This window comes from Ascaphus truei, chromosome 2, assembly GCF_040206685.1.
Source record: "Ascaphus truei isolate aAscTru1 chromosome 2, aAscTru1.hap1, whole genome shotgun sequence".
Lineage (NCBI taxonomy): Eukaryota > Metazoa > Chordata > Amphibia > Anura > Ascaphidae > Ascaphus > Ascaphus truei.
In genome coordinates this window covers 279,387,215-279,408,124 of record NC_134484.1, presented here as the reverse complement: position 1 = coordinate 279,408,124, position 20,910 = coordinate 279,387,215, and positions in this window count along the sequence as shown.

Genomic DNA, 20,910 nt, shown 5'->3' with positions numbered 1-20,910 from the left:
TCAAATGAGGGAAAAGCAAGAGAGGGAGGAATAGAAAGGGTTCGGTAACGACAGAGAGAGGAGAGCAGGAGGCCCACGCCTCCACCCCTGCCATCAGTGCACGGAGTGTGGGAGAAGGAAAGGCCACCGTAGGAGAGGGCAGCTTCCAGAGCAGAGTCAGACTGAGTGAACCAGGTCTCAGTTATAGCAAAGAGAAGCAGGGAGTGAAAGAGAAAAAAGTCATGCGCAGAGAAGAACTTGTTAGAGAGGGAGCGAGCATTCCAAAGGGCACAGGAGAAAGGGAGAGAGGAGGGAGGGTGGCAGGGGATGGGTATGAGGTTGGAGGGGTTGACACCAGAAGGAGTAGAGGTTGCAGTTGGCAGGCGAGGACGAGCGCAAGTAGGAATAAGACAGGGACCAGGATTGGAAGAGATATCCCCAGAAGCAGGGAGGAGAAGCATGGATAGAAAGAGAATGTGTGAGGATGATATGTAGGGGTGTGTTTTAGTGCAGGGGATATAGCTGTGTGGTGTCAGAGGACGCAGGTAAGAAAGGAGTTCATGTGAACAGAGAAGTGATGAAGGAAGGAGAGATGGAGATATATGAATGGAGTTAGAGACATAATGAGGCTGGTAGAAAGAAGTGCATAATTTGAGAAGAAGTGAAGTCACAGCAAATATAAATGGTAAAGGCAGCATCACAGCAGTTATGATGCAGTCTGGTATTGATGATATCCTCCTTTCCAGCGTAGTTCAAATGCAGGAATCAGGGCCAGATGGGGTGTCCACTTCTTCCTCACTTCTTTTGAACTTCCTTTTAAACTTCAGTTGTTCAGTAGTCATGCCACTTATAATGGACCACTTGAATATGGGCTGCAGGCAGACTAGCTGTTCTGACTGGGTTTATAGGCCTAAAAAGTCACCTGACAATGTTGTTCTGTCTGCTTAATTAGCACATCTGAGGCACATTCAAACAAATGGTTTTCTACACAGGGTGTTCCCTGCCTAGGTGGCAACATTTAATTTGATTAGGGGACAGAAAACAGCATTCAAATATGGTTTTTACCTAGCATTGGATCACTTGCATATACTATATAATACACACAGCAAAGGCTTCAATGAGGATTTAGAGATGGTTTTTACCTAGCATTGGATCACTTGCATATACACTGGCGACACACTTTATTTGAGCTCGGCTAGTCCCGCGAATTCGGGTATACTCGGGTGTATTGAAATTTGTGACTGTTTTCTGCCCGAGTGCATTGCGTTATTTTCCCGGCAGGGATTGAAGCATTTTATTCCGGCTAGCTACAATACTGCAATGCCGTGTAAAAACACATGAGGGCGCTTGCGAGCTGTTCTCTTGAAGCCGCCCCCTATAGTGAATTCTAATGCAGTATATATACTGTATATATATATATATATATATATATACTGTATAACAACAGCCCCTATAACTCCTAACATACAGTACTGTACACATACAGTACTGTATATGCACATACTGGGGGCGAGATATGTTTGCAGCAGAGAGAGATCCGCTGCTCTCTCTGCGCAAACAACGACACATTAAAAATTATTTAAAATATATTTTTATTTATAGTGTAGATGTGCAGGGGGTCTCGGGAGCTGAACCGCGCTGGTTTCAGGTTGGGGGACCCCCTGCCCCCGAGATACAGACCCCTTTATGAGGTGCCGGTATCCCTCTGCGTTTAAAGGTCCCGATCACGTGATCGCAGCCTGTTAAACCAAGTAGAGGGATACTGGCACCCCCAAAAGGGGCCTGTATCTCGGGGGGCAGGGGGTCCCCCGACCTGAAACAAACGCGGTTCAGCTCCCGAGACCCTCTGAACATGTACAGTATAAATAAAACACATACAGTATATACAGTAAATAAACACTCGTTCTTTACCTTAGCGGCTATGGGCTATGGTAAAGAAGCAGCATTTCTGTATTTTTAATAATATTGTACAGTGAGCAGGGGGTTCCCTGAGCCAGAAATCTAAACTCAGGGGACCCCCTGCTCCTGCACAATATTATTAAAAGTACAGAAATGCTGCTTCATTACCATAGCGGATAGCCGCTAAGGCAATGAAGGGGTTAACCCACCGTGCCCGCTTTATTGTGGGTAGCGGGGGTGGTGAAGGGGGTATTTGGCCCTTGGTGTGAGTTTAGGATTTGCGGGGGGGTTGCGGGTGCACTTAACCCCTTCACGACCATAGCAGTTAATACCGCTACGGTCATGAAGGGGTTAACCACTCCCGCTACCCCCCGCAAGCCCAAAACAATCACCGTTGGGGCTAATACCCCCTTCACCCCCTCCCACTACCCACAATAAAAAATAATCACACAGCATCCCCGCAATAAATAAATAAATAAATAAATACAAATAAATACATTTGAAATACATTTTTATTTATAGTGTAGATGTGCAGGGGGTCTCGGGAGATGAACCTCGTTGGTTTCAGGTCGGGGGACCCCCTGCCCCCCGAGATACAGACCCCTTTATGAGGTGCCGGTATCCCTCTGCGTTTAAAGGCCCCCACCGCGGCCTGTTAAACCAAGCAGAGGGATACCGGCACCCCCAAAAGGGGTCTGTATCTCGGGGGGCAGGGGGTCCCCGGACCTGAAACCAAAACGTTTCTGCTCCGGATACCCTCTGCACATCTACACTGTGAATAAAACACACATCATTAAAGAATCATTCTTTACCTTAGCGGCTATGCGCTATGTTAAAGAAGCAGCATTTCTGTATTTTTAATAATATTGTACAGTGAGCAGGGGGTTCCCTGAGACAGAAATCTAAACTCAGGGGGCCCCCTGCTCCTGCTCAATATTATTAAAAATACAGAAATGCTGCTTCATTACCATAGCGTATAGCCGCTAAGGTAATGAAGGGGTTAAGGCATAATAAACAATTAATACATTCAATACATATTTTTCATGTCTGTGTTAAACTTCCCTGACTTCACTGTAATCTATGTAAAACCCCCTCCCCCTATTCTCTTTTAAAACTCCCTGCCTTCTCTCTAATCTATGTAAAACCCCCTCCCCCTATTCTCGCTTTTAAAACTCCCTGCCTTCTCTCTAATCTATGTAAACCCCCCTCCACCTATTCTCGCTTTTAAAACTCCCTGCCTTCTCTCTAATCTATGTAAAAACCCCTCCCCCTATCGTGTGTGCGTTTAGCTTCCCTGCAATCTATGTAAAAAAACCTCCCCCTATTGTGTGTGTGTGTTAAATCTGCCTGGCCTGTGTTTCTGAGTGCAGTGTACTGTATGTAAATGTGGAGAGGGGGATCCCGTGTAAATAACCACACCCACCCCCGCTACCCACAATAAAAAAAATCACACAGCATCCCCGCAATACATAAATAAATAAATAAATACAAATAAATACATTTGAAATACATTTTTATTTATAGTGTGGATGTGCAGGGGGTCTCGGGAGCTGAACCGCACTGGTTTCAGGTCGGGGGACCCCCTGCCCCCTGAGATACAGCCCCCTTTATGAGGTGCCGGTATCCCTCTGCGTTTAAGGGCCCCGATCACGTGACCGCGGCCTGTTAAACCAAGCAGAGGGATAACGGCACCCCAAAAAGGGGCCTGTATCTCGGGGGGCAGAGTGTCCCCAGACCTGAAACCAGTGCGGTTCTGCTCTGGAGACCCTCTGCACATCTACACTATCAATAAAAATGTATTTTAAATATATTTATTTATATTCGTTTATTTCTTTAGATTTATTTATTAATTGTGCTGCTGCTGCAAGTCCTAAACTCACACCAAGGGCCAAACACCCCCTTCACCCCCAATAAAAAAAATTCACGCACAGCAGCCCCACAATTAATAAATAAATCTAAATAAATAAATAAATACATGAAGAGAAAGAAATATATACTGTATATATATACTGGATATATATACAGTATATATATAATAACAATCCCTATACTGTACATATACAGTATATACTGTGTATATATATACTATATATATATATATATATATATATATATATATATATATATATATATATATATAGTATCTATATATATATATATATATATATATATATATATACATACATATATATATATATATATATATATATATATATATATATATATATATATATATATATATATATATATTATATATATTATATATATATATATATATATATATATATATATATATATATATATATATATATATATATATATAGATACTGTATATAGATATATATATATAGATATATACTGTATATCTATATAGATACTGTATATAGATATATATATAGATATATACAGTATACAGTATATATACACACAGATGATGAACCAATATACAAATACATGTAGAATGGTTATCAAAATCATACTGTCCTACAAATAACGCTTCTCTATACAGACAATAATAATAATCCATTTAATAATCCTAACTGATTTTACAATATAAAACATAACATTCCAATCCACACAGTACATTGCATTTATATTGTATAAATGATGCATAAAATCTATGCACCATATACATTCTGCAAATGAATGTTAACAATATAATTGCAAGCTACTCTACCAGTAAATACAAACACTTCCAAACAAGTCAACTATTTTAACCAATCAAGTAAACAAAAATCAATATATACTGTAAGCACCAACCGGAAAACACAATTTAAAACCAAAGCTAACCCTTACAATACCAAGGATTACATCTATCTAATTGTAAAAAACCTTATACTTTATACACAGCATTGCAATGTACATGATGAACAATACAGTACTGTACATTCCTTGTATCTCCCTGCCTTCAGTGTAATCTGTTTAAAGCCCCCTCCCCCCTAATGTTTCTGTTAAACAGATTACACTGAAGGGAGAAAGATGTAAAGGCCTAAAGCCCCCTCCCCCTAATGTTTCTGTTAAACAGATTACACTGAAGGGAGAGAGATGTAAAGGCCTAAAGCCCCCTCCCCCCTAATGTTTCTGTTAAACATATTACACTGAAGGGAGAGAGATTTTACAGAAACACACATTAAGGGGGAGGGGGCTTTAAACAGATTACACTGAAGGCAGAGAGATGTTTCTGTTACCAGTAAATCTCCCTCCCTGCTGTCAGTGCAGTGTATGTAAATGTGGGGAGGGGGGGGGGACCCAATGTGCATACTGTGAGGTCTAACCACCCTCACCCCCTACCCACATACCGTTACCCCCCCCCCATCCTGGCCATGGCCCCTCCGCTTCTGCAAAACAGACACAAAAATTAAAACATACAGTACAAAGTAATGTCCCCTAACCCCTTAATCACCATAGCGGTTATTAACCGCTACAGTCATGAAGGGGTTAACCCACCCTCACCCACCACTCGGGATGCCTACATACCCTCCCACACTAACCCCCCCCACCCCCCGGGAGGCCTAACCACCCAGTCAGTACCCACAAGGGAGGCCTACCCACATACCGTTGGGGAAACACCCCACCCCCATATATATAAACACACGTTATATACACACCCATGATAAACCAATATACAGTACAAATAAATGTAGAAGGGTTATCAAAAGCATACTGCCCTACAACCAAGTAAACAAAAATCAAAAGCCAATACATTGCAATTACATTCAGATATCAATTAACCCCTTAAACACCTTATCAGATAATAACCGCAAAGGTGATTAAGGGGTTAAGCCAAACAGGCCCGATACCCACCCTCACCCATGAATTTATACTGTGGCTTCATCATGCAACTATATATATATACTGTATATACATATACAGAGAGACAGAGAGAAAGAGAGATAGAGATATATATACAGTATATATATATATATATATATATATATATATATATATATATATATATATATATATATATATACACACACGTTATATACACACCCATGATAAACCAATCTACAGTACAAATAAATGTAGAAGGGTTATCAAAATCACTGTCCTACAACCAAACACTTCTCCATACATACACACTAAATTAAAATCAATTTCCTTTAATATTCATAACTGATCTCTCAATCTAAATCAGCACTAAACCTCTGAAAAGCCATTTAAATAACTTACATTCCAATATACTGTAAATGATGCATAGATATCTATGCACCATATACATACTGCAAATTAATCAACCAAGTAAATAAAAATCAATTAGCAATCATTATTTACATCCCTAAACAATTCACACTCAATCACGAACAATGAAACCATTAACAGATTCACGCCTACAGCAGAACAATTAAGCATTTGAAAAAATATAAATACCGAAAAAATACAACCTTTACAACCAAGGCTATCTATCCCTGACCTTCTTCAAACACACAATACTGTACAATACCAAGGAATACATCTATCTAATTTTAAAATACTTTAAACTCACAATAAAGCATACTGTAGCAGCATACACAAAATAATTTAAAACACATCTAATCCAGCTTTTAAAACAACATCATTTCTTACCCTGTACTGTACTGTATGTATATACCTCTATAGACATATATACATACATGCATACAGTGGCAAGAAATGATATACCACAAACAAAAAAAAATACACATGTTTGTTAAAAAACCTTTTGAAAAAATTAACAAGTTAAATAAAATACATTTCTTTACTGTAGTTCACTTACCATTACTTGCCCCCACCGACTCCCGTTGCGCAGCTTACTCACGAACCAATCCACGATCAGGAACCCATAAAATAATAAACATTAAACTAAAAATCCAAACCAATCCACGGGTCTTCTATCTGTAATCCATCTTCATCTGTGTTCTTCTTTCTTCTATCTCCTTCCAGTGGGGCGGGGCGGGGCTCTTCTTTCCATCTTCGGCCACGCCATTGTATTTTTTCTTCTCCGGAGGTCCTTCCTCCGCGGCGTCTGGCTTCAAAATGAGACGACATAGGCTTTTAAAGGCCTATGACGTCACATTTTGCGTCATGGTTCCCACGGTCCTGATTGGGCCGTGAAAACCATGTGTTTTGGCCGACAAAAATTAAAATGATGACGTCATCTTAAAGGCAATGAAAGCACAGCCAATCAGAATGGCTTTGCTTCAAATGCCTTTAAGGTGACGTCAGATTGCCGTGCACACATGGTACTAGAGCCAATCAGAGCGTGGGAACTTTATCCATACTCTGATTGGCTCTGGTATACCATGTGTCAGGGGCTTGGGGGAGAAAGGATGTGATGTCAATGAAAACCTGACACATGGTACGGGAGCCAATCAGAGTAGGGATGAAGTTCTATACAGTATATAGTACATATAGTTGCATGATGAAGCCACAGTACAAATTCATGGGTGAAGGGTGGGTATCGGGCCAATGTGGCTTAACCCCTTAATTACCTTTGTGGTTATATTCCGATAAGGTGTTTAAGGGGTTAGTTGATATCTGAATGAAATTGCAATGTATTGGCTTGGTTTTGGCTATGTATTGTGTGGGCAAGAGAAGGAAGGCGCTGACGTCGGACACTTCGTATTGATGAGGTCAGTAGTACTTTATTTATTTGAATATGCTAGTTAATGTTTTTAATAATGGGCAATTAATCTATTATCCATATCTGGATAATAGTTATTTTGCACATTATTGTACTGTAGGTGTTGGGGGGGAGGGTGTATGTATTGAATGTATAGGCCAGGTTTATTTTGGTTTATTTTTTTTACATTCAGGGTTTGTTCCGTGGTTTTTGCGTGGGACCTCTGGAGACCACCCGCGGGTAATCCTCAGGTATCCTAAAGGGTAGCAGGCTGGTGGTTCCACAGGTGACACATGCAGGCATGACGATGTGTGGTCCCACTTCTGTGGGGGCACCTCCGACCCGTAGTCTGCGGGCATGACGATGTGTGGTCCCACTTATGTGGGGGCACCTCCGACCCGTAGGTGCGGGGATGATGATGTGTGGTCCCACTTCTGTGGGGGCACTGTGGACCAGTAGTGAGCACCCGTGAGTTCACCAGACCCCAATGGGAACCACCCGAGGCCCCGCAGACACCTGTGAGTTAGACCCGGGGCTCCCAGACATCCTTGGGCCTACCGTGGGGACCCAATTGTGGCCCACGGTGACCCAAGGAGACCACCTGATGGTCATGGTGCTGGCAGGATCCACCAGCAGGCCTCCAGAACCTGTGGAATGCTGCTGGTAAACTGTAGGTCTGTCCAGGTGCTCTGCCAGCCCACCGGGGACTAGCGTGGGGCTGCGTTATGGACCCTGAATGTAAAAGAATAAATCTTGTATTTATAGGGGGGCACAGGGGGTGGGTAATGTATTTAATAAATAGAATGCTGTTTATTGTGGGGCTGTGCATTGTTTTGATTGCGGGGACTGGGGGTGAGGGGTGGGGGGGGTTCCCCAATGGTATGTGGGTAGGCCTCCCTTGTGGGTAGTGAGTGGGTGAGGGTTGAGGGTGGTTAGGCCTCACGGGGTGGGGGGTTAGAGTGGGAGGGTATGTACAGTAGGCGTCCCGAGTTGTGGGTGAGGGTGGGTTAACCCCTTCATGACTGTAGCAGTTAATAACCGCTATGGTGATTAAGGGGTTAGGGGACATTACTTTGAAAGTGTTAATTTTTTTCTCTGTTTTACAGCAGTAGCAGCGGAGGTTGCCATGGGTAGAGGGTAGTGTATTGAATGTATTTATTGGTTATTATGCCTTATCCCCTTCATTACCTTAGCGGCTATACGCTATGGTAATGATGCAGCATTTCTGAACTTTTAATAATATTGTGCAGGAGCAGGGGGCCCCCTGAGATTAGATTTCTGTCTCAGGGAACCCCCTGCTCACTGTACAATATTATTAAAAATACAGAAATGCTGCTTCTTTACCATAGCGCATAGCCGCTAAGGTAAAGAATGAATCTTTAATGATGTGTGTGTTTTATTCACAGTGTAGATGTGCAGAGGGTCTCCGGAGCAGAAACTTTTTGGTTTCAGGTCCGGGGACCCCCTGCCCCCCGAGATACAGACCCCTTTTGTGGGTGCCGGTATCCCTCTGCTTGGTTTAACAGGCCGCGGTCACGTGATCGGGGCTTTAACGCAGAGGGATACCGGCACCTCATAAAGGGGGCTGTATCTCGGGGGACAGGGGGTCCCCCGACCTGAAACCAACGCGGTTCAGCTCCCGAGACTATAAATAAAAATGTATTTCAAATGTATTTATTTGTATTTATTTATTTATTTATTGCGGGGATGCTGTGTGTGATTATTTTTTAATTGTGTGTAGCGGGGGTGGGTGACGGGGTTTATAAATGTGAGTTTATAAATAAAATAAAGAATATTATTTCTAGGGGCCTTAGAACAGAAGTTCCCACGCCAATTTCGCGCTTATTGCTCTTTTGTTACAATGTTGCTGGTCTTGCGGCTTTGCAGTCTGGCAGCAAAAAGCAGTTTGTAGTACTGAGTGTGAGATAAATTAACCAGTTCTTTTATTGCTGAAGTCGCCACCAAAAACTTTTATTTACAATCACAGTACAAAAACCGTGCAACACACAACAACATACAGTATCCTTTGTTTAAGTACAGCAGGTACTGTAGGGCAAAACATGTACTGTACAGTACAGCACAATATTACAGTATGGTCTCACTGAACGTCCTCCCCATTTTCCATCCATGGCCGATGCCTTGCATGGCGCAAAACGCCATTAATGCAGTCTCTAACGCCTCTCATTACAGAATCTGTAACAGGATAATAGCGCCGCATTTCTTCCACAATGTTTTTCCTTAAATTAGCAGGAAGGGCCTTTTTATGGCAATTCCCATCGTAATTTACTTTGAACACCCACTTGCAGTACAATGTGTAGGGAACATGGTGTTTAAATATGATCAAGGCATACTTGTGTGGTATACCAGCACTCCTCACCCTATACTTCTCCCTCAGCGCCGGTGTCAGATCGCACAGGGAGATGTCGGGCACTGTTTCTATGCGAGCGGGTGTAGGAGGCCTTTTGGGAGCGGGTGTACTTGAGGCGACGGGCGATGGTAGGGTGTCTGGGAGGAAGCTTTCCTCCGGTAGTGGTCGCCGGGTTTGTCCTGGCGTGGTCTTGACGGAGTTGTCATGTCCTCCTCAAAAGCATAGTACACTGCATCTTCTGGTGGGGGGGTGTGCTTGGTGATGGACGGGGGCCGAAGGTACCATGCATCACATCCATGTCACCCCCCTGCTCCAGCATCGGGGAAACAGGGGCATTAACACCGAGCAAATAATGTATGTACCTCTATGTTAGCCTCTATCTTGTCCATCCGTTGCCCCACATGTAGCACAGACTCCAGAAGCAGATCTAGCTTTGCCAGCACAATAGAGTTCCCGGGGAGATCCACAGTTAGCCCATTCAGGATCCGGTCTAACGAGCTGCTTGTGCATGGCATCTGGAGATCTGGGGGGATGGGTGCAACGGAGGATGAGATGGGGGTTACCTGGAGAGAAGCGGCATCGATGGAGAGTGGAGGAGGTGACCTGGGGATGCCCGGTACAGGAGAAGCTGCAGCGTCGTCGAAGAGGGATGGAGAAGGTGACTGCTGGATTTCCGGGCAAGAAGCAGAGTCATCCAAGAGCAAAGGAGACAGTGACCCGTGGATTTCAGAGACAGCAGCATCTTCAGATGGAACCGGAGAAGATGGTGGTGGAGAAGCCGGGCTAAAGATTTCCGGGACAGCTACAGCAGAGTCGTCGAAGTTTATGGGAGCAAGTGGTCTGCGGATTCGGTGAGTTGGCTGCCATTCGTCTTGCGTACCGAGCACAGTACCGTATTTGTTCTTCACATAATAAGGCTGACGTGTTTTAAAACCCTTAGCCTTTGGGGTCAGCAGAAGGTTTTCTTTGTTGGCCTTAGCCTGTCGCTTTGCCTTTGGCTTGGAAACGGTAACTGCCTTTCTCTTTTTCAGTGTGGCAGGCACAGCAGAGGTGAGATGGTTCTTGCGTCCATAGAACCGGGGATGCTCCATGTAAGCGGGAGGCACAATGCAGTATCTGGACAATGGCTCAGATAAAGATCAGCAAGTGGTGGGCTATGCAACGTGTTCAACCTTTCATGCATGGCGGCCAGCTACAGGTGTTGAAAGTGGGTGGTCTGTAATGTGAGTCATTAACATATAAATACACCATCCATTTTGTGGATTCACTGCACATTGAATACACATCGACTAAACATCGAATACACATTCTTGTGTTTGTATTTCTTTCTACTCGCAGCAATGCCTGTTAAGAAGATTTCAAAGGATCTCAGCATGAGAATGAAGGAGATGTACACGAGCGGAAAACGAATTGCAGATATCCAGCGCTGGTTAACTGCTTCTGGCCTCGTTGTGCCATCAAACACCGTGTGCTATCATGCATACGGAAAAAACAGAGACCGCAAAAAGGCACCAGGGGTAACAAATGCGTAAGTATATTTATAAAACTTAACCAAAAAAAATATAGAAAACTGTAGTGTACATCTACAGTATACCGTATTTATATAGTATATTTATATTACAACAGTTTATAGTGTATGTGTGGTCAATTTATATTTTTGTGCAGCAGTATACACTTTTGTTATATTGCAATTCATCTTATAACGGAATATACAGTATATGATGTGTATTTATTATGATATAACAACAGTATACCGTATTTATATAGTATATTTATTATATTACAACAGTATATAGTGTATGTGTGGTCAATTTATATTTTTTGTGCAGCAGTATACACTTTTGGTATATTGCAATTCATCTTACAACGGAATATACAGTATATGATGTGTATTTATTATGATATAACAACAGTATATTTATATAGTATATTTATATTACAACAGTACTGTATACTGTATATTTTGTCTATTTATATTTATAGTACAGCAGTATACATGTTTTGTATATATATATTTACTGTATATTACAACAATACATGTACAGTATACAGTATACATTTTATATTGCTGCATATTAATAAAACAATATAATTTCTTTGCATTGTAGGGAGACTACTCTTCTGGTGGACAGAATAATTGAGGAGAATGATGAGAGGCGCGCATTAAGGGTTAAAAACACTCTGCAGGAAAAGCACAATCTGACTGTATCCGAGAGCAGCATAAAGAAGATGAGACGCAGAATTGGATGGAAATATGGACGTGTGAGGTTAGTACTGGACAGTACAGGAGGTACTGTAAAGTAAAAGTGTTGTTTTGCAAACTGTACTGCGCTGTGACGCTAAAAAATTTTATTCATTGTCATTACAGAGCGTACCCCATGATACGGGACGCAAACAAAATCAAAAGAGTGCTACAGGCCCAAGCATGGATCGACAGCGGTGAGACTTTCCAGGATTGCATCTTCACTGATGAGTGTACTGTGTCGCTGGAGAGATTTGCAAGATTTGCGTTCCACCACAAAGGCCGCATAACTTTGAAGCCGCGGCCAAAACACCCTGTGAAGCTGCATGTGTGGGGTGCCATCTCTAGGCGTGGACCGGGATGCATTGTCGTCTTTGAAGGTACAATTTCTCAAATATAATGCCGCCTAATGCACTGTACTTGACTAGTGTTGCCTTACCGTATGCACTGTACTGTACTATTGAGCACTTTTCTTTTCTTGCTATAGGAATCATGAATAAAGATTTCTTCCAAGACAACATTGTGCCCGTGATAGTGCGATACATCAGACGTGACTTTCTCAATGGGCATCGCTTCTACCAGGACAACGATCCCAAGCACACCGCGTCGACGGTGCATATCCTTGAGCGCGGCATCAACTGGGTGAAGACGCCAGCGGAGTAAGTGCAGTAGACTGTGTCCCATTTTTGTTCCCCACTGTTTTTACTGTGTACTGTATCTCTTAAACTAATTGTCCTTTCTTTCCAATCACAGATCGCCAGACTTCAATCCGATCGAAATGGTCTGGCATCAGCTGAAGGACCACATCCGTAAAGTGGCGAAACCTCCAAGAAGGATGAGTTGTATAAAGCCATAATGAGTTTTTGGAACAATGAACTCACCGTGGAACGCTGCAATAAATATATAGACCATATTGCCACTGTGTTGCCCATTGTCATCGCGCGCAATGGGCAAGCATCAGGAAAGTTGTACAGTGCTGTAGTATTGTACAGTAAGTACAGTATGATACAGGTAAGTATGGCACAGATTTTTTCTTTCCCAATAGTCAGAGTATACAGTAGTTCCAGTATACAGTACAGTAGACTAGTTTGCCAGTACTACAGTAACTGCCTACTAACTGCTCCATTTTTTTCTTTCCAGAGAAAGCTGAACCAGCCACCTACTGTACAGTAGTTCTACCATAATACAGTACGCACATACAGTACAGTACAGTAACTGAACAAAGTTTTTGTTTTCTTGTCGTTCCAGGAAAAAGGGTGCCCAAGGGGGAGGGGGGGCGTTGTGTCCCGTCAAATCTGCTTGTGCAGTCAAATGTACAGTATATAAACAGCAGTAATGATGTACACAAAACCTCTCCTCTCTTAATGAACTACTGTACCGCAGACACAATGAGGATACTGTTATGAAGGGAAAAAGAACAGGATGGGTTATTTAACTTTATACTGTGCAATATTTATACTGTATATTTATATATACTGTATTTTTATTCTAAAGGTATTCGAGAATGTACTGTACTGTATGAGGACCTGGTGACTTTCAACCCTCTCAGACCCACAGAACGGATTATTTCACATTACTGTATATTTATCCTGTATATTTTCAGTAATTTAGAAGCAGTGGCTGTTCTGAACAGAACAGTTACTGTAAGCAAACGGATGCACATCAGATTTATATTTCCAATTCGAGAGGGGATTTTTCCAAAGCAGGCAGGCCTCCCTGTAAGGGAGGGGGATGGTGGGATCAGACGCTGGCTGGCCTCCTGCTGAATCTTGTTACCATAGCCAGCCCAGGGGCAGATTAACAAAACAATGGCTTGGGTTGGATTAGCCAGACGATTGACGCTTGGCCAGGGAGGGATTAAAAACTCTAAGGGAGGGGGTGGGGTGGCTGAAATAGCTGGGACTGTACTGTCCCAGTTTTTCCAAAGGCAGGTCACCCTAATAATTGCATGAATAAACCCCCAAAGACAAGGCCCAAATACAGTACAGTATACTGTATACTGCATATACAGTACAGAGCTGTATACTGTATTATAAATAAATAATCATACAGTACTGTACAGTATGTATTATTGTGTGTTGATGTTTTGAATTGCTGTTAACTTGAAATGTTTCACCATTGTATTGTTCTGTATTTGTAAATAAAAGTTTTTTGTGGCGACTTCAGCAATAAAAGTACTGGTTAATTTATCTCACATAAAGTACGTGAATACGACCGCAATCACCATTGTAAATGGGTGCATAGGATGGAACGACAGGTGCTAAGGGGTATAAATATGATATTTATCAGTGTTGATCAAAGAGAGTTGATCAGAAGGATTCCCCTTATAAAGTATACAGCACTCTATTGTCATTCATACAGTATAGTAAAGGGTAGACAACAAATGGTCTTGCAATATATTACTACTAATCTGTCAGGTTGACCAGAATCACTGTGGATATCGGAAAATAATACAATTTTATTAATTCTACAGTACATACAGTAGATTCTTAAAAACACATATACTGTACATTGTTACAAATCCCTTTTGTGGCTGTGTTTTTAAGTATCTATGTAGAATTAATAAAATTTTATTATTTTCCGATATCTGCAGTGATTCTGGTCAACCTGACAGATTTGTAGTAATATACTGCAAGACCATTTGTTGTCTACCCTATACTATACTGTACTGTATGAATGACAATAGAGTGCTGTATATATGGGGAATCCTTCTGATCAACTCTCTTTGATCAACACTGATAAATAATTTATCTCACACTCAGTACTACAAACTGCTTTTTGCTTGCAGACTGCAAAGCCGCAAGACCAGCAACATTGTAAAAAAAGAGCAATGAGCGCGAAATTGGCGTGGGAACTACTGTTCTAGGGCCCCTAGAAATAATATTCTTTATTTTATTTATAAATTCACATTTATAAACCCCGTCACCCACCCCCGCTACACACAATAAAGTGGGCACTCAGAAACACAGGCCAGGGAGATTTAACACACAACAGGGGGAGGTTTTATATTACATAGATTGCAGTGAATGTAGGGAGGTTTCAAAGAGAATAGGGGAGGGGTTTTTACATAGATTACAGTGAAGGTAGGGAGGTTTCAAAGAGAATAGGGGAGGGGGTTTTACATAGATTACAGTGAAGGTAGGGAGATTTCAAAGAGAATAGGGGAGGGGGTTTTACATAGATTACAGTGAAGGTAGGGAGGTTTCAAAGAGAATAGGGGAGGGGGTTTTACATAGATTACAGTGAAGGTAGGGAGGTTTCAAAGAGAATAGGGGAGGGTTTTTTACATAGATTACAGTGAAGGTAGGGAGGTTTCAAAGAGAATAGGGGGGGTTTACATAGATTACAGTGAAGGTAGGGAGGTTTCAAAGAGAATAGGGGAGGGGGTTTTACATAGATTACAGTGACGGTAGGGAGGTTTCAAAGAGAATAGGGGAGGGGGTTTTACATAGATTACAGTGAAGGTAGGGAGGTTTCAAAGAGAATAGGGGAGGGGTTTTTACATAGATTACAGTGAAGGTAGGGAGGTTTCAAAGAGAATAGGGGAGGGTTTTTTACATAGATTACAGTGAAGGTAGGGAGGTTTCAAAGAGAATAGGGGAGGGGGTTTTACATAGATTACAGGGAAGGTAGGGAGGTTTCACAGAGAATAGGGGAGGGGTTTTTACATAGATTACAGTGAAGGTAGGGAGGTTTCAAAGAGAATAGGGGAGGGGTTTTTACATAGATTACAGTGAAGGTAGGGAGCTTTCAAAGAGAATAGGGGAGGGGGTTTTACATAGATTACAGTGAATGTAGGGAGGTTTCAAAGAGAATAGGGGAGGGTTTTTTTACATAGATTACAGTGAAGGTAGGGGAGGTTTCAAAGAGAATAGGGGAGGGGGTTTTACATAGATTACAGTGAAGTTAGGGAGGTTTCAAAGAGAATAGGGGAGGGGTTTTTACATAGATTACAGTGAAGGTAGGGAGGGTTCAAAGAGAATAGGGGAGGGGTTTTTACATAGATTACAGTGAAGGTAGGGAGGTTTCAAAGAGAATAGGGGAGGGGTTTTTACATAGATTACAGTGAAGGTAGGGAGGTTTCAAAGAGAATAGGGGAGGGTTTTTTACATAGATTACAGTGAAGGTAGGGAGGTTTCAAAGAGAATAGGGGAGGGTTTTTTACATAGATTACATTGAAGGTAGGGAGGTTTCAAAGAGAATAGGGGAGGGGGTTTTACAAAGATTACAGTGAAGGTAGGGAGGTTTCAAAGAGAATAGGGGAGGTTTTTTTACATAGATTACAGTGAAGGTAGGGAGGTTTCAAAGAGAATAGGGGAGGGGGTTTTACATAGATTACAGTGAAGGTAGGGAGGTTTCAAAGAGAATAGGGAGGGGGCTTGTTTGTTGTTTATTGCAATGCTTCAATGTGTGTATAATGTATAATGTTTTTTACAATTAGATACACTGTAGATGTAATCCTTGGTATTGTAAGTGTTAGCTTTGGTTTTAAATTGTGTTTTCTGGTTGGTACTTACAGTACAGTATATATTTATTTCTCTTCTTGTATTTATTTATTTATTTAGATTTATTTATTAATTGTGGGGCTGCTGTGCGTGAATTTTTTTATTGTGGGTAGCGGGGATGGGGTGAAGGAGGTATTAGCCCCCCCCCCACCCACCCCCACTACCCACAATAAAAAAATTCACACACAGCAGCAGCACTATTAATAAATACATCTAAATAAATGAATATAAATAAATACATTTAAAATACATTTTTATTGATAGTGTAGATGTGCAGAGGGTCTCCAGAGCAGAACCACACTGGTTTCAGGTCTGGGGACCCCCTGCCCCCCGAGATACAGGCCCCTTTTGGGGGTGCCTTTAAACACAGAGGGATACCGGCACCTCATAAAGGGGTCTGTATCTCGGGGGGCAGGGGGTCCCCCGACCTGAAACCAGTGCGGTTCAGCTCCCGAGACCCCCTGCACATGTACACTATCAATAAAAATGTATTTCAAATGTATTTATTGTCATTTATTTATTTAGATTTATTTATTTATTTGTTGGCGGCTGCTGTGCGTGAGTTTTTTTTTATTGTGGGTAGTGGGAGGGGGTGAATGGGGTATTAGCCCCAACGGTGCTTGTTTAGGGCTTGCGGGGGTGTAGCGGGAGGGCTTAACCCCTTCATGACCTTAGCGGTATTAACTGCTACGGTCGTGAAGGGGTTAAGTGCACCCGCAACCCCCCCGCAAGTCCTAAACTCACACCAAGGGCCAAATACCCCCCTCACCCATCCCCGCCACCCACAATAAAGCGGGCACGGTGGGTTAACCCCTTCATTGCCTTAGCGGCTATCCGCTATGGTAATGAAGCAGCATTTCTGTATTTTTAATAATATTGAGCAGGAGCAGGGGGCCCCCTGAGTTTAGATTTCTGGCTCAGGGAACCCCCTGCTCACTGTACAATATTATTAAAAATACAGAAATGCTGCTTCTTTACCATAGCGCATAGCCGTTAAGGTAAAGAACGAGTGTTTATTTACTGTACACTGGCGACACACTTTATTCGAGCTCGGCTAGTCCCACGAATTCGGGTATACCCGGGTGTATTGAGGTTTGTGACTGTTTTCTGCCCGAGTGCATTGAGTTATTTTCCAGGCAGGGATTGAAGCATTTTATTCCCTCTGGCTGCAATACTGCACAGTATATATATATATATACTGCATTACAATTCAGGAATTTATGCCATCTGGTAGACACGCGAAGCATTGCAGCCTATTAAATCCTAATCATTATCATTTAACAGATCAGCCGCCCATCAGCCAGGCATGAACCCAGGCTGGGAAGGCAAATGCAACGGGGCTTGTCAGAGGTGAGGAGCGGCGCATTCCAGGTATCTGCCAGGTACATACCGGGTATTTGCTCGAATAAAGTGTGTCGGTGCAGTATATACTGTATGTGTTTTATTTATAGTGTAGATGTGCAGAGGGTCTCCGGAGCTGAACCGCACTGGTTTTAGGTCTGGGTACCCCCTGCTCCCCGAGATACAGGCCCCTTTAGGGGGTGCCGGTATCCCTCTACTTGGTTTAACAGGCCGCGATCACGTGATAGGGAGCTTTAAACGCAGAGGGATACCGGCACCTCATAAAGGGGCCTGTATCTCGGGGGGCAGGGGGTCCCCCGACCTGAAACCAGTGCGGTTCAGCTCCCGAGACCCCCTGCACATGTACACTATCAATAAAAATGTATTTCAAATGTATTTATTGTCATTTATTTATTTAGATTTATTTATTTATTTTTTGGCGGCTGCTGTGTGTGAGTTTTTTTTTATTGTGGGTAGTGGGAGGGGGTGAATGGTGTATTAGCCCCAACGGTGCTTGTTTAGGGCTTATGGGGGGGTAGCGGGAGGGCTTAACCCCTTCATGACCGTAGCGGTATTAACTGCTACGGACATGAAGGGGTTAAGTGCACCCGCAACCCCCCCCCCCGCAAGTCCTAAACTCACACCAAGGGCCAAATACCCCCCTCACCCATCCCCGCCACCCACAATAAAGCGGGCACGGTGGGTTAACCCCTTCATTGCCTTAGCGGCTATCCGCTATGGTAATGAAGCAGCATTTCTGTATTTTTAATAATATTGAGCAGGAGCAGGGGGCCCCCTGAGTTTAGATTTCTGGCTCAGGGAACCCCCTGCTCACTGTACAATATTATTAAAAATACAGAAATGCTGCTTATTTACCATAGCACATAGCCGTTAAGGTAAAGAACGAGTGTTTATTTACTGTATATACTGTATGTGTTTTATTTATAGTGTAGATGTGCAGAGGGTCTCCGGAGCTGAACCGCACTGGTTTTAGGTCTGGGGACCCCCTGCTCCCCGAGATACCGGCCCCTTTAGGGGGTGCCGGTATCCCTCTACTTGGTTTAACAGGCCGCGATCACGTGATCGGGAGTCTGAAACGCAGAGGGATACCGGCACCTCATAAAGGGGGCTGTATCTCGGGGGGCAGGGGGTCCCCCGAACTGAAACCAGTGCGGTTCAGCTCCCGAGACCCCCTGCACATGTACACTATCAATAAAAATATATTTCAAATGTATTTATTGTCATTTATTTATTTAGATTTATTTATTTATTTTTTGGCGGCTGCTGTGTGTGAGTTTTTTTTATTGTGGGTAGTGGGAGGGGGTGAATGGGGTATTAGCCCCAATGGTGCTTGTTTAGGGCTTGCGGGGGGGTAGCGGGATGGCTTAACCCCTTCATGACCTTAGCGGTATTAACTGCTACGGTCGTGAAGGGGTTAAGTGCACCCGCAACCCCCCCCCGCAAGTCCTAAACTCACACCATGGGCCAAATACCCCCCTCACCCATCCACGCCACCCACAATAAAGCGGGCACGGTGGGTTAACCCCTTCATTGCCTTAGCGGCTATCCGCTATGGTAATGAAGCAGCATTTCTGTATTTTTAATAATATTGAGCAGGAGCAGGGGGCCCCCTGAGTTTAGATTTCTGGCTCAGGGAACCCCCTGCTCACTGTACAATATTATTAAAAATACAGAAATGCGGGGCGTGTCTATGACGGCATCCAGGAAGGTCGGCTGAAGGAAGAGCTCCAGAGACCCTTCCGACTAAACCCTAATTTGCAGAAGTTTTAGCCCACCAAAAACTTCAAAAAACCCATAAACCAACCCCCGAACCTGTCAGGATGACATCTAAGGGGAAAAACCCTTCAACTCAGGGAGTGGGGAACTTCTTTATGCCCGCAAAGCGGCCCGCTGGGGCGGGGAATAAGAGGCAAGATGGCCCCCAGGCCTCAGGCCAGAAAAGCAAATAAGGCCCCCACGACCCACCGAGCCCCGCTGAGGCCACCCCACTCGTGGACGGAGGCATTACTAAAGAATATTTAGAGGGTATACTCACTAAACTCCAATGGTCCCTGCAATCCAATCTAAAAGAGGCTGTGGCAGAAATCAGGCAGGACATCCACGGCCTGCAGGAAAGAACAACCACACTGGAGACTAAGCTAGATGAGGCTGCGCACCACCAAACTGACGCAGACGAAGAAATAATTCGCCTGGGCCATGAGATTAATGCCTTAAAAGATAATCAGGAAGACCAGGAGAACAGGGATCGCCGCCAAAATTTACGCATCCGCGGTATCCCTGAGACCGTACTGCCCTCGCACCTGCGAGACTACCTGTCTGACTTTTTCCTCCTCCTCTGCCCCGAGCTTTTGCCGCGGGACCTGGAAATGGACAGGGCGCACCGGGCCCTGGGCCCCCGCTCTAAGGACCCTAACCGCCGGCGGGACGCGATCGTGCGCCTACACAGTTACACAGCTAAGGAAAAGCTGATTACTGCAAACAGAGGGAAGAGCACGATCGCGTTCAGAGGTGAGCAGCTGCAGATTTATAATGATCTGTCCAAGCGGACCGTGGACCGTCGCAAGGCCATCCGCCCCCTGACCCTACTCCTCCGTGAGAAGGGGATTTCCTACAAATGGGGGTTCCCCTTCAAGCTAGTGGTCCCCCATAAGGGCAAATTCCTTACCCAGCGCCATCCAGAGGACATGGAGCACCTGGCCAAAGTCCTGGGACTCCCGCTGGAGCCCTTCCAGCCGGAACACCGCCCGGATGGCCGGCCACGAGACAGGGACAGAGATGATATCCCCGTTCGAGCCTCAGAGAGGATTGCGGAACAAAGACAGTCCCGGGACAAATAGAGGACTATCCTGCACAAACCTCGGTCCGCATTAGAAGAGCCCCTCACGCACACACCACAATAGCAAGCACAACAACACCTACAGGGAAATTATGTACCCCCCCAAAATGGCGACGGGATCCCTCTTACCTCCACACG